The 13,559-nt window shown below is 36.8% G+C and overlaps 1 protein-coding gene across 9 annotated transcripts in view; it reads right to left on the bottom strand.

The window, feature by feature from the left end:
- The window catches only part of ITGB8 (integrin subunit beta 8), a 79,658-nt gene that overhangs the window by 55,137 nt on the left and 10,962 nt on the right, over nt 1-13,559 (bottom strand). Inside the window, exons 1-2 of one of the 9 annotated variants that reach the window (XM_027573558.2) lie at nt 11,514-11,561; nt 10,872-10,942 (exon numbers count right to left, since the gene is read on the bottom strand). The exons of the other annotated variants lie outside the window; for them this stretch is intronic. The gene's annotated coding sequence lies outside the window, so the exon portion shown is untranslated. Of the gene's footprint in view, nt 1-10,871; nt 10,943-11,513; nt 11,562-13,559 lie in introns of those variants that run through there. 9 annotated transcript variants of the gene reach the window in all.

The following is a 13,559-nucleotide window of genomic DNA, read 5'->3' as shown; positions in this document are numbered from 1 at the left end:
ATGTATATATACACATTGTGTGTATACATCTAGCTTCAAAAAAAGGGGGAGGTGTTTTGTGTCTTTAAATTTGTTGTCAATATAATTAGTTGTATTTAAGATGAAAGTCCCTTGGATCATAAACACAAAGTTTTAAAAATATAGCTAATATATAAAAATAACTATTAAATAAAAAGCTACTACTTTTATTTTGATTATTTAAAAATGACTTTTAAAAGCCAATTTATTCAAATATACACACATCAATCCAATCTGTTACAAGTACAATTTTGGCATGACTATAATTGATTACCGAAAATCTCTTATAACACCTTCATTTTGTTCACATTTTTCAATGTGTACCTTGACTTAATCTGAATATTTTTCTAATTATTTCCCAGAATTAAATGTTTCTGACACATGTAAAATGACCTTTATAACAGTCTGTCATAAAGTATATCTATCATCAATAGGATAAAGTACACAAAAATCAGGAAACTACATATTTGTGACTGTCACTTAGATATTCTTTGTTTTAGATGATGCATTTATTCATATTATTTTGAGAATGTTTAATCTATAGAAGTAAGAAGAAAAAGAATATGGACCAAAAAAAAATAATAGTAACTAAAAAAGCCTGTTTTTCAACGTTTAGATTGGGATATTTCCATAAGTCAAGTGATCAGAGAAAGTGAAAGTTTTGAAAACATTTCTAATGTTTTTCTGCTCTGAAGTCTACACCATAAAATTTCAACAAAATTTAAAGGATGCCCAAACTTATCTGGAAGAAGGAACCATTAAAACTGATAAAGATTGTAGTCCCTAATATTCAGAATCAATCATTTTGGATTCTCCTGTTAGGACTAGACAGAATGATTGGTGAAGAATAGAGAAATGCATTTTGTTTCCAGAGTATCCTTTCCTTAACTGCATTTACTATACAAATTAAATTAAGCTTGGATAATTATATAAAGCCACTTCCTTAACAAAAAGATAAAAGTAAACACTGTTAAAATGAATACATACTCTACTATGATAGCAGTCAAAACCAGGCAAATTGAGCACAAAGAATAAGTTTTAGAGTATAACTTTGGAGTTTCCTTGTTCTAGCTGTATATTGCAGCTATGTAATTGTTACAGATATCTTCAAAATACATTACCTGATTACTGAAAGCTCTCTTTTGCACAGAAATTTAGCATGCTATCATTTGATGTAAAAATAAAAATGAAGCAATAGATTAGTGTTCTAATCACTTGCTGTTACCTAGTTATTCCAAATTTTGATTGAGGAGCTGTTCCATAAAGACATTTTGTCTAAATAATTTTGCCTCTACTTGCACTTGAAAAAACATACACCCATATTTATGTTTGGCCAAAAACTACTAGGATTCCTTTCTTTTTCATCTTCTCTGTTAGCTGTTCCAGTGATTAGGTTTGATAGTTTTAAAGTATATTTGGAGAAAAAGGCAATGGTATGATAATGTTCAATACATATATAGAGGCTCAGAAGAAAGGGTGAGGAAATGAAGACATTATAAGGAAAAAAAAAGTCTTAGCTCCCCAAAGGAAGAACCTGAGATAGAGATTTTTGGCAAGCAATCTATTGAGAAGTGAGGTAAGGTCAGGAAAGAAAAGGCACAAAGATACTTTGCAGTCAAATTCTGGTCTTGGGGTGCCTGGATGGCTCAGTTGGTTAAGCAACTGCCTTCAGCTCAGGTCATGATCCTGGGGTCCCAGGATCGAGTCCCGCATCGGGCTCCCTGCTCAGCAGGGAGTCTGCTTCTCCCTCTGACCCTCTTCCCTCTCGTGCTCTCTCTCATTTTCTCTCTCTCAAATAAATAAATAAAATCTTTAAAAAAAAAAATTCTGGTCTTACCCTGCCTGATTCTACCCAGAACTCGGAGCACAAATCATACCACAAAGTTGTCCCACTTTGGGGCAAAGTGGAAGTGTGGCTTTTATACCAACCCATCAGTCAGTCATTGACTGAGGGCAGCACAGAGGGTTGGGGTGGGTTAAACTTTACACATTGCTGAGCGATATGGCTCCCTCTGATGGAGGCCATTTTTCTGAGAATGTGGCAGCTGTGAGCCATTAATGGCCAGAACTCAGAGCAACTGCGGATGGTGAACCAGCCTTATAAAGGATGTCTAGTTTAGTAGCAGCCATCTTGAGCCCTGAATGGAAGGGCTAAGCATGGAAGCCAATGCTAAGAATGGCAAAGGCAAAGATGTCCTGGACCCTCACAGGATCATGGAGTCGCTGCCCCCATTCTGGGTTGTCCCTCAGAACTGTTTCTTTTTTTCTCTTTCTTTTTTTAAAAAGTATTCTCTATACCCAATGTGGGGCTCACACTTACAACCCCAAGATCAAGAGTTGCATGCTCTAAGGATTGAGCCAGCCAGGCGCCCCACTCAGAACTGTTTCTGTTGTAAGAGGAAAATTCACCTGAGTTTTGCAAGATAATAAAAGAAAGACTTGAGCAGGATTAATGTAAATGCTTTTTTAGAAATGTTAAGCATAACATTACTTTACATGACATAGACCATCCACTCTGAAGAGACGTGTTTTTTTTCCTTGGAAAAATAAGACTATGAGACTGTCAGTTCCTGGAGGACAGGTGCTTACGTATATTTTCTTTCTATCCAAGTCTAGCGTCTGGTACACACTCAGTAAATCTGTGATGAATACATGATATTCTAAGTTGAAGTTGACCTGGCAGTCTAATTTCTTAGGTTTTTATAGCTCTTGATTATTTACATTTAAAAAAAAACTTCATTTCCAAAACCAATTTATTGTAAAAGGCAGTAAGTATAATTATGCTTACTGGATGAACTCCTATCTGGATGAGTTCATATCTAGATGAACTCATCTTGCTGTTTTCAAATGTGAAAAAACACAAACCAACATATAGTGACAAGTTTCTTTACATTTGGTCTTCTGATAGTGTATAGTTCTACTGATTTATTTTAAAGCAAGGGTAGTTTCTTTCTAAAGAACCTTGAATATGTGATGGGAATGATACTGAATTGCAATAGCACTTTTTAGTGCTACCATTATCAGATGCAAAGCCACCAATTCACTTATTATTTTCTTATTGCCCAGATCTAAATCAAATTTCACTTGAGCAAATGTTCTTTATCCCTGTAAGCTTGAGTAGTTTTTCCTGAGCACAACTTCCTTATAATGCCAATGTTATGAAATCACACTAATCTTTTCTTCTCATTAACCAGGTTTATTAGGTTTTTATTATGTGTAATCTTTACGTTTCACGGAAAAGTTTCAACCTCCCTTGTTACATAGAAAAAAATCACGTGAGTTCAGTAGGGTTTTCTGCTAGCATAAAGATTTTTGGAAACAAAAGCAGGGGGGAAAGCTACTTGCAATGCTGGGCAGGTTAAGAAATGTTAGGGCAATGCTACACGGATTCCATCTGTCTGCCCTGCCCTGTTTTGGGGCAATCCCAACATGAGTCAGAATTTAAAGTGGGTGAGGATGGCAAAAAGTAAAACTCTAGTTCATGACAGAATTTACAAGAACCATTGTGAAGCCACTGATGACACTCATTTGTGTTGAAATGGGCCATCACAAGGCTGGTCTGGTGAGGTCATATCACAGCCTTTCCTTGTGATTCATTTACACACACTTTAGTCAATTTAGCTTTGAAAAAGATCTGATTGCAGCATACAATGGATAATTGTATAAATTATGCTCTACATCAGAACACTTTTTAATTTGAAAGAGGGCACTCTTAAGTACACTGGGGCAACGGTATAAATTCGAACTTCTCAGGTGAGCTGAAGTCTAAGATCACCCTAAATGCACATTAGTTTGGTGGTGTCAAGAAATGAAAACAATAAACAAGGCAATCCATGCTAAGGTGATAGGAAATGTCAGGAGAAAGGGAATGCCCTGAGTTAGTGATGAAGGAATCTCATCACATGAAGGAGGGCCTGACAGGTTTTGAAGGACAGGTACAGTGCAGAAATCTGGTTGACATTTGTGACTGTTTTTAGATTTTATATATGAACACATATATATGTTTATGTATATTTTCTATTTTATATATTTTGACATATATTCTTAGATGTGGGAAAGAGATGAAAGAGTATAAAGAATACTTGTTGTTTGCATTCAAAAATGACTTTGCAGTTGATATTATTTTCTACACAGTCAAGTTTCTCTTGGTGGGCCAAGAAGGTTTTCAACTATGTATAGCAAGAATTGTTCCTGAAGATGATCAAATTCAGTTTTGCAGTTGCTCCCTTACCTGAGCACATCAGTTTGTCTTCTGACACTCCTCTGGGGTAAATTTGTGAGGAAGTGAGAGAAACTCAGGAAGAAAGATGGGGTCAAAGCACAGCATCTCCCAGTATAGCTTTCCTTTTTCAGACTTGGAACTTCAACAAGGATCAAAATCTCAAGATTCAGGGAGGGCTCCAGAGGCCCCTCTGAGGCAAATTCTGGTTAAAGCTGCATTTGTCTAACTTGGAAAAGCAATATTAGTCATGTGCTTTGTGTCTTGTTTTAACTGGAACTTTTCCATACATTCCAACTGTCCTGTTTATGAGGCACACTCCCTTTTTATAAAAGCCAAAATATTCACCGGTTTCCCACTCTGTTCCTCTAAATAATGTTTTTAATCTAACATACTAGAGTTCCAGGGGCTCTTCCTATTTTCCTCTCCAACTCTTGGCAGGTATGAATTTCCTTTCTCCCATTAAAAAAAAAAAAATCGCATTGCTATTCATGTCACAACCTCAAATGCCATAGTTAAGGATGTAAAAGAAATGCCCCAGGATAGTAGGAATGCATTTTCTACATTATGTTTTTTAAACCTGAAGTCATATTGCAGGTGTGTACTTGATTAGGAAAACAAAGAAACACTTTATATTGTAAAGAATTTTGTTCTAAGTAAAAAATAAATAGGACACAAAGTGAATTTAAGTTCATTTAGCATTTGGCTTTCCTGCAATTAGATTTCAAACACCAGAAAGGTATTTATATTTTACTCTGCCACTTCAAAAAGCAAACCTATATATACAATAGGATAAATTAGGGAAAATAAAAAAGAATAAATATTTATTAAATGATTACTTGGGTTTTGGGTCCTCTACCAAACACCTTATATGTATTATTTCACTGAAAGTTTAGAAAAACCCTATGAGGAAAGCATGCCCATCTGTAAAGATGGGGAACTATAGCTTAGGGAAAGTCTCATCCTAAAGTCAACAGAGAACAAGTTGGAACCCAGTTCTAATTACCAAGCCTTTTCTCTTGAATAACGTCCTATGTGCAATAGGGAATGACATAAAGACGATTATGCCAAAGTATGATATAAAGCTCTTGCTAATTAAACTATTATTAGTCCTCAAGTAATGACTCAATAATAATTCCCATGGGCCTCAAGATAATTCTTCCATACAAGTAGTATGTCATTACTTTTCCTATTATCAGTCCCACTCTCAAGATGAGGATGTTAGATTGCCCCAGCAGGATTATTTTCTGTCATCAGTGCCAAAGACCTCCCTAAATACTACAGTGCCCTTTTCAAAATTCATTTTATTTCCATGTACAAGGAGACTTTTGAGTTTTAACACTGAAGCTCCAGCCTGAACATCTCACTGAGTGTTGAGTGCCTAAATTAGATTGGTTGGCAGTTTTTCAGCATAAGGGAGAACTTATCCTTTTACAACTTGTTTCCCCAACCTTTTGCCAGTGGACAGCTCTGGGCTGCATGCTAATTAGGCAGAAGCACTTGAAATGGTGTTTGCAGTTGCTATTTCCATTTGTGAATTTCCAGTTCTGTCTGGGAAGCCAAATCTGGAACAGGGAACCAGGGAACTTGTTCTTGTCCATAACTGCCTATTCTCTGACCTTGGCTTGATAATTTAACTTTGCTGGGGTTTTGCTTCCTGGCTGATGAAGCAGAGAAAGTGCTCCTCCTTTTTATGTGCTCTAAAAAAAATTTAAAATATAGAGTCTGAGTTAAAAGGACATGATTGGTGGAGAACATTTGCTTTATAGCATTGCACAGTTCTGTTAGTTTATGGGAATATCTTAAGATACAATTTATAATATGGAAGACTTATTTTAATTTTTTATTTGACAGAGAGTGACACAGCGAGAGGGGGAAGACAAGCAGGGGAAGTGGGAGAGGGAGAAGCAGGCTTTCCGTGGAGCAGGGAGTCCGATGCGGGGCTCGATCCCAGGACCCTGGGACCATGACCTGAGCCGAAGGCAGACGCTTAACGACTGAGCCACCCAGGCGCCCCTCACTGTTTTGTTTTAACACTGTCAGCTTAGAGGCACAAGCAAGTTTTCTGAAGGACAGAAGTGTTCTTTATGGTGATTATAGCAGTAGTTCCACAGGCCTATACGTCTGTCAAAACCCACTAATTGGCACTTTAAAGAGATGCAGTTTGTTAATGTAAATTATATCAATACATTTTATTTAAAATTAGCTTTGTGAATTAACTTAGATGGAGTATTTTTTGTTACCTAAAGGACAATGAGTGCACAGTGAGGAAACATATTTCTTTCCTGGTACTATATACAAAAATATTAAATTACTTTATGTGGTTTTTAAGAGGTAAGCCAATGACATCTCACATAAATCCTGACTTACAGATACTTACAGATTAGTTAGTGGGTAACTAAAGTCTTTTATTCCTACACTGTACTTATCTGATTTACATGACTTCCATTCAGATCAAGGGGTAAATTATTTTAATGCTCCTTCAAATAGATTTAGCTCAGTTGTTGGATGATAAAATTATTTTTCAAATTCAAAAATTATTTTTTATATTCTATCAGGAACTTCTTGCAAGCCTTCAGCCATATGAAAAATTGAAAGGAGTGTGTAGTAATACCAAATGAAAGATTAAGTATCTTAGGAATTAATACTATTATTGCTGATAATACTAATACGGCTTAAAGTACACATTAATAATATATTTTATATTCTATTCTCTATAGTAAAGTTTCTTCTATCTCCAGTGATGAAGATCCTCCTAAATACTTAAGTGTCTTTTATAAAATTCATTTTACTTTTGGGTTCAGACAAAGAAAATTCTGAATTATAATGAAAAGATTTTCACCTGTCATAGGATAGAAATTTAATCTTCTATAGTACTTTAATTACCTTAAACTATTTCAAATAATAATTGTCCAGTTTAATTTCGTTGTGTGGAATTTGACTAGGTACTTCTTTATACATATGTATCAGTTGGATAATGTTTTACCTCATCGTCTTTAGTGTGTACTTCCTAAGAACAAGGATGTTCTCTTACAAAACCACCAAAGAATTGGTGAATTCAGGACATTTAATAGTGATATTATATAATGAACTAATCTATAGTCTGTATTGTCCTATGAAATTCTTGCTCCGTATTCTCCATATGTCCCCAAATGGGCCAGCTACTACTTCTCCTTCATCAAAACTTAGCTTTATCAGAGTTCATCTTTCTTTGGGTAAATCTTCAACCAATGCTTTAGTCTTCTTTTCATTCTCACTGGCTGCTTGTAAGGCTCTCCCTAACTCTCTACCTCCCCATCTCCCAAAAGTATCAATTTCTATTCTTTCAAAGTCCTAAGCTCTTATTTAATATAACCCTCCCCATCTTTGTTATTTCCAGACACTTTCCTAAATTTTACAATGTATTCATGCCCTTGCTCATGGTTTTTGGCCTCATCTGATTCCATGTAATCATCCAAATCAATCCAAATCCCACCTGGGGCAGAGCCATTATCAATCCCGGGGCCAGGGACTGTGGTAGGGAATTCTCATGAGGGGCTACTGGATCATGAAACCATGAAAGTGATATCTTTTTCTTTTTAAGATTTTATTTATTTATTTGAGATAGAGAACATGAGTGGGGTGGGGGAAGTGCAGAGGGAGAGGGAGAAGCAGGCTCTCCCCTCAGCAGGGAACCTGATGTGGGGCTCTGTTCCAGGACGCTGTGATCATCACCTGAGCCGAAGGCAGACACTTAACTGACTGAGCCACCCAGGCGTCCCTGAGATCTTTTTATAACGTCTGTAAGTCAGTTTCTGTCCCATCAAGTCTATCAGCAGATAATCTAGTCTGTGACCCTGTTCTCAGAGAGCATTGCCCTTTGGCATCAATGCTATGCTGACCTCCAAGTAACCAAGGGTTAGTCCTGGACATGTATATTAATACCATGTGTACCCTCACAGGGAGCCCTGGCCTCATTCTCCGGCTGTGCTGTGCTGCCTTCAGACATGCTCAGAAACCCACTCCCCTCTCCTGTCCCATCATCGTCCCATGAAATGTCACCAAACATTATGTGGCTTTGAATTCTTCAAGAGGCATCAAACATGTTACATCCTCTGAACTAGAGACTGGTACTAATAACATTTAGTCGTTGTGTTTCCATTACCGACTTCAGACTTTAGGCACTATGATTATCTTACGTTGGCCCTCACCTTAAGGCTCTGGTTCTAGATGGTTATGGCTGAAACACTCCCACAAGGAACCTTTTTAACCAAAATTCAGATGGCCTGAAACTTACTCTCTTCTTGAGGGTTTTTTTAGTGTTACTATCTTCCAAATGAATTACCTTGGAACTTAAGCCCCATCTATCATTTCTAGAGGGTTTTCTTTTGCAAATTACATTCCGCTTGTCTTCAATTCAATAAATTCAATAAAAGTTCAGACCAAATGCACACAAAGACAATAGAGCAACACCTTGGGAGGTATGCCTTGTACTAAAAAAGAGCCCAGCTAGGTCATTTTTTTTCTGCCAACAATACAATTCTGCTACAGTGAGTTCTTTGTTTCCAACTAGAACAGCCAGTTGTACAGCAATTCCTACACACCCAAAAACTTTCTCGCATTCTTTGTTCTACTGCTGTCAGTGAATATCTTACACCACCAGGCAGAGCCAGTCCAGCCTCCTAGCAAGCTGGCAATGAGGAAAGACATTTCCTAGTTTGGCATTCCTTAAGGTACCTACTGTCAGCCTAATCTTGTAGAATTTTGAATTCTTCTTTTAACTATTTTCTTTGTTCAACCTCATAATATTCTCAGTCTGCTTTGGAGCATAGTGGTAATCCCTCATTCCATAAGCTTTCCACCCAGCTCCTTTCTCTACCCAGTATCTGTCACAGTTACTAGGGAATTTTACTAAATATATGCTCTCCACTCAAATCAGGAAAAATGCTTGTATCTGGGAAAATGTTTGTGGTTCAATTCAAAGGGTAGGACCCTGGTACCATATGTATATGTGGAACAAACAGTACCTCAACTGTGGCTGCACTTTACCATTGGCATATCTCAAAATACCAATTTTTTCTATCATAAAAGGAAGTTTGATCCCAAACCATGCAAAACATCAAAACATCCCTGGCCAAAAGCAACTGTCCACTTCACATACCTAGTAAGACATATTTGGTACATTTATTTCTTCACAGCTGACATTTCTTGTCTTTCATCTTCCTGCCTTCATTACCAGACTTCCCCTCCACTTCTAAACTTGGTCTCTCCCACGGACTTTGGCTTGAACTAGCCCTTGGCAGGTACTTTTCCTTCCTCCATACAATCTGGGGACTGTGATTTTGAGAGGCAGTTTTCTAAATCAAACTGCACCAGTCCTAACCTGGAATGGCAAAGACTGACTTTGACAAATGGAACAGTGTTTGTTGATTAAAAAAAAAACAAAGTAACACAAAATAATAAAAACACCTGGGAAAAAGAGATAACACTTCTCCAAAACCACTATAGCAATGATTGTTGGCTCATTGATAAGATTATCATGAAAGGCCACTTTTTAAAAGCCTCTATGTTGTTTTAAAATAAGAACATTTAGGGGCAGCTGGGTGGCTCAGTTGGTTAAGTGACTGTCTTCGGCTCAGGTCATGATTCGGGAGTCCTGGGATCCGGCCCCACATCCGGCTCCCTGCTCAGCAGGGAGCCTACTTCTCCCTCTGACCCTCTTCCCTCTCATGCTGTTTCTCTCTCTCAAATAAATAAATAAAATCCTTAAAAAAATAAAATATGAACATTTAGTACTTTAAATAAGCACTCAAAAGCATTTTAAAAATCATCTTGAGTTATATATACAATAAGACCACTATAATTTAACATTGCAATTCTAATTTAATGATCTTACTCTTATTTCCTAAACTAATTTTAGTTGGGAACTTCTAAAAAATAACTTAGGGAAGGTAATTTTATTTACTTATTTATTTTTAAATATTTTATTTATTTGTCAGAGAGAGAGGGAGAGAGAGATCATAAGCAGGAGCAGTGGCAGGCAGAGAGAGAAGCAGAAGCAGGCTCCCTGCTGAGCAAGTAGCCCAATGTGGGACTTGTGGGACCCCATCCCAGGACCCTGGGATCATGACCTGAGCCAAAGGCAGACACTTAACTGACTGAGCCACCCAGGCGTCCTGGGAAGGTAATTTTAATAAGTCTGTTTAATATTAGTAGTTCCCTCGCATGAATTGATCTTAGTACTTTTGTTGAAAGGTAGGACTGTTTTAATTAAATTATAAAATCCCAATGGAAACCATTTTAACTTTCATTGTTTTTCTTTGATATGTAAATTATACTAATTTACTTACTCTGAACAAAAAGGTCACATTAAGATTGATTTTTTTTTTAAAGATTTTATTTATTTATTTGACAGAGAGACACAGCTAGAGAGGGAACACAAGCAGGGAGAGTGGGAGAGGGAGAAGCAGACTCCCCGTGGAGCAGGGAGCCTGATGCGGGGCTCGATCCCAGGACCCTGGGATCATGACCTGAGCTGAACGCAGATGCTTAACGACTGAGCCACCCAGGTGCCCCAAGATTGATTTTTAAAATGAAAAATAGGCCTTTAATCCATGAAAGCAGTATGGAAATGTTTACCTATTCATTCACTTACAGATATTAAATATATGCCAGCTGAATAATTCAACCAAATTTGGCTAATTCATGTCAGTAAAATATTCCTTTCTGTGACATATTTTAAATTAATAGGGGAAATAAAAAGGAAAAACTAAATTAAAAATATGCATACATTAGACTCTTACTGTAACATTCTTTGCAAGAAAATAGGATTCAGTGTAATCTGTTCACATCTTAGAGTTTACCAAAAGGCATTTTGTTACTAACAAATAAAAGCACCTTGACATGAGGTTATTTTTCCTTATGCAATAAGCACTGGTGTTTTCATTGTTTGTCACTCTTCCTAGAGTAATATATAAATTACTAGACAAGTCTGTCCTTAACTTTTTTAGGGCCCAGAGTAAGAGTAAAAATGGTTGTGGGCTTAACAAGACTAAATAATTAACAGTAACAACCCAGACTAAGAAATCATTAAATAAAATAAGTTATATTTTCTTATCTTGATAAATATACATTGATAATATGCTAGAAGGCTAAGTTGAATTTAGAATTTCAGACTCTTTAGATTTCTGTTTGGCAACTTGGCACTGTATAAAGTGTTGCCCCTCCAGCCCCTGATCTGCTCCATTTCTCTCTTACTTCTAGTTTTATTCTGCATTGCAAGAAGCCTAACACTTACCAGCATGGACACTCCAACGTGCATTTCCAAGCTCTGTTTACTTCCCCTCTCTTGGAGTTTGGCATACAGGTAGCACGGTCTACCCAAAGGATGGCCCTGAAAGTAATTTGGGGCTGTTTGGGCAGAGAATTCTGGAGATGATCTAGAAGGGGACCAAAGACTGAATAGTCATACAACATAGATAACTTGCCTGTGGGGAGAGCCAGAGGAGGGACTCTTCTCACCCCTGGAAGACCCCTGGAATGATGATTGAGGGTGTAGAGTCACATTACTTATTAGCTAAGAGATCTTGAAGAAGTTATTCAATATCTCCTTAATTAGTCTGCTTAACTATAAAATGGGAATTATCAGAGTACATACCTCAGAGGGTTGTGAGCATTAAAGGATATATTTTTACACCATATGTACAGAAGGGTACCTGGCATACAGAAAATACTTCACAAATGTTAACTATTGTTATTCTTTTAACTCCAGAACCCAGAACCATGCCTGACACAAAGCTATAGATGTTTTAAGAAAATCTGAATGAATAATGATTAAATGGATTAGAATAGTCTATCATCAATATCAGTTTTAGTATTTGGTTAAATGACTATAAATTCCAGTTTGTATGATCTAAATAGAAATCAGTTTTAAAGTACAGATTGAGGGTAGAGGATCAAGATTATTTTTTATACTTAATTATCAACAATGAAAGTAATTATCACAGAAATTCAAAAGGAAAACAATTTTATAAAGAATAGATTTAAAAAAATGAAGTCTCTATTTTGATCTCTGCTAAAGATTTGCCTATAAAGCCAAGAAACTGCTTTCTGGAGTGGACTGAGAAAGCAGAAACAAGTGTATTTTATGGCATTAAAACTTTTATAGTAGAACTTGCTTTTAAAAGAAAACTGTATTTCTTAAAGTTCAAATTCAAATGAGGATTAGAGCTAAAGAGGCTTATTTGCTTAGATATGCATTTTTAAGCTAATCACTATTATCCTCACTTCACTCATTGAGTCATTTATTTCAAATAGTTTCTTAGGACCTACTGTATGCCAGGCATTGGAGATACAGAACCAACAGGAAGTTTCTCTTTCTTTCTTTTTTTTAAGATTTATTTATTTATTTAAGAGAGAGAGAGAGAGAGAGAGAGAGAGAGAGGAAGGGGGCAGGGAAAGAGGGAGAGAGAGTCTTAAGCAGACTCCATGCTGAGTGTGGAGCCCGATGCGGGGCTGGATCTCAAGACCCTGAGATCAGGGCCCTGAGATCATGACAGGAGCTGAAACCAAAAGTCAGTTGCTCAACCAACTGCACCACTCTGGTGCCCTGCAGTTTCTCTCTTAAGAAGGTCATAGGTGGGTGTGGAAATGGGACATGAATAAGGATTCAGAGGGTTAGGCATGAGATGCTCTGGTAGGAATCTGTCTGCAATGTGGAACAGCCTGAAGACAGTGGGAGCCATAGAAGGTTCTGAGTAGAAAGGAAAAATGTGGACAAAGATTTGAAATGCTGGAGATCAGTTAGGAAGCTCATAGAATGAAGGCTATTTCAGGCTTTTCCTACTCTAGCAGCATTGTATTAAAAAGGGGAGATAAACTTGAGAAACCATTATGGACAAAGAATTGATGTTAAAAAAATAAAAATCTCCATTTTCCTTTAAACATCTTACCTAGTCTCACCCACTTACTTATCATCTTGTCACCCCTTCACTACCTTACATCTCACCATAAGTGAGAATTTGATCCCCTTTAATAGCAAAGGAGAAGAAAATTCCTATTATTGTTATCAACTTGGAAATCCTAACATATCTTTCCCCTCCTTTTTAGAGGAGCTGAACCATCGGAAAGATTGTGAAATGCCTTAAGTGGACCATAGAAAGAAAAAATTAAAAATTTAATGTCATCTTATTAAAATAGCCTGCTCTGAGTCTCATATATAATAACAGCCTGTCTCAGTCTTTCTCTCTCTCAGGACAATTTCTCACTCTGCTCTATTTTTTCTTCTTTTTACCATATGTGTATATATATGACATATACATATCATATGTAATAAAATATGTAT

This window comes from Zalophus californianus, chromosome 12, assembly GCF_009762305.2.
Source record: "Zalophus californianus isolate mZalCal1 chromosome 12, mZalCal1.pri.v2, whole genome shotgun sequence".
Taxonomy (NCBI): Eukaryota; Metazoa; Chordata; class Mammalia; order Carnivora; family Otariidae; genus Zalophus; species Zalophus californianus.
Note: the sequence above shows the minus strand (reverse complement) of the source record. Positions and strands in the feature narration are given on the sequence as shown.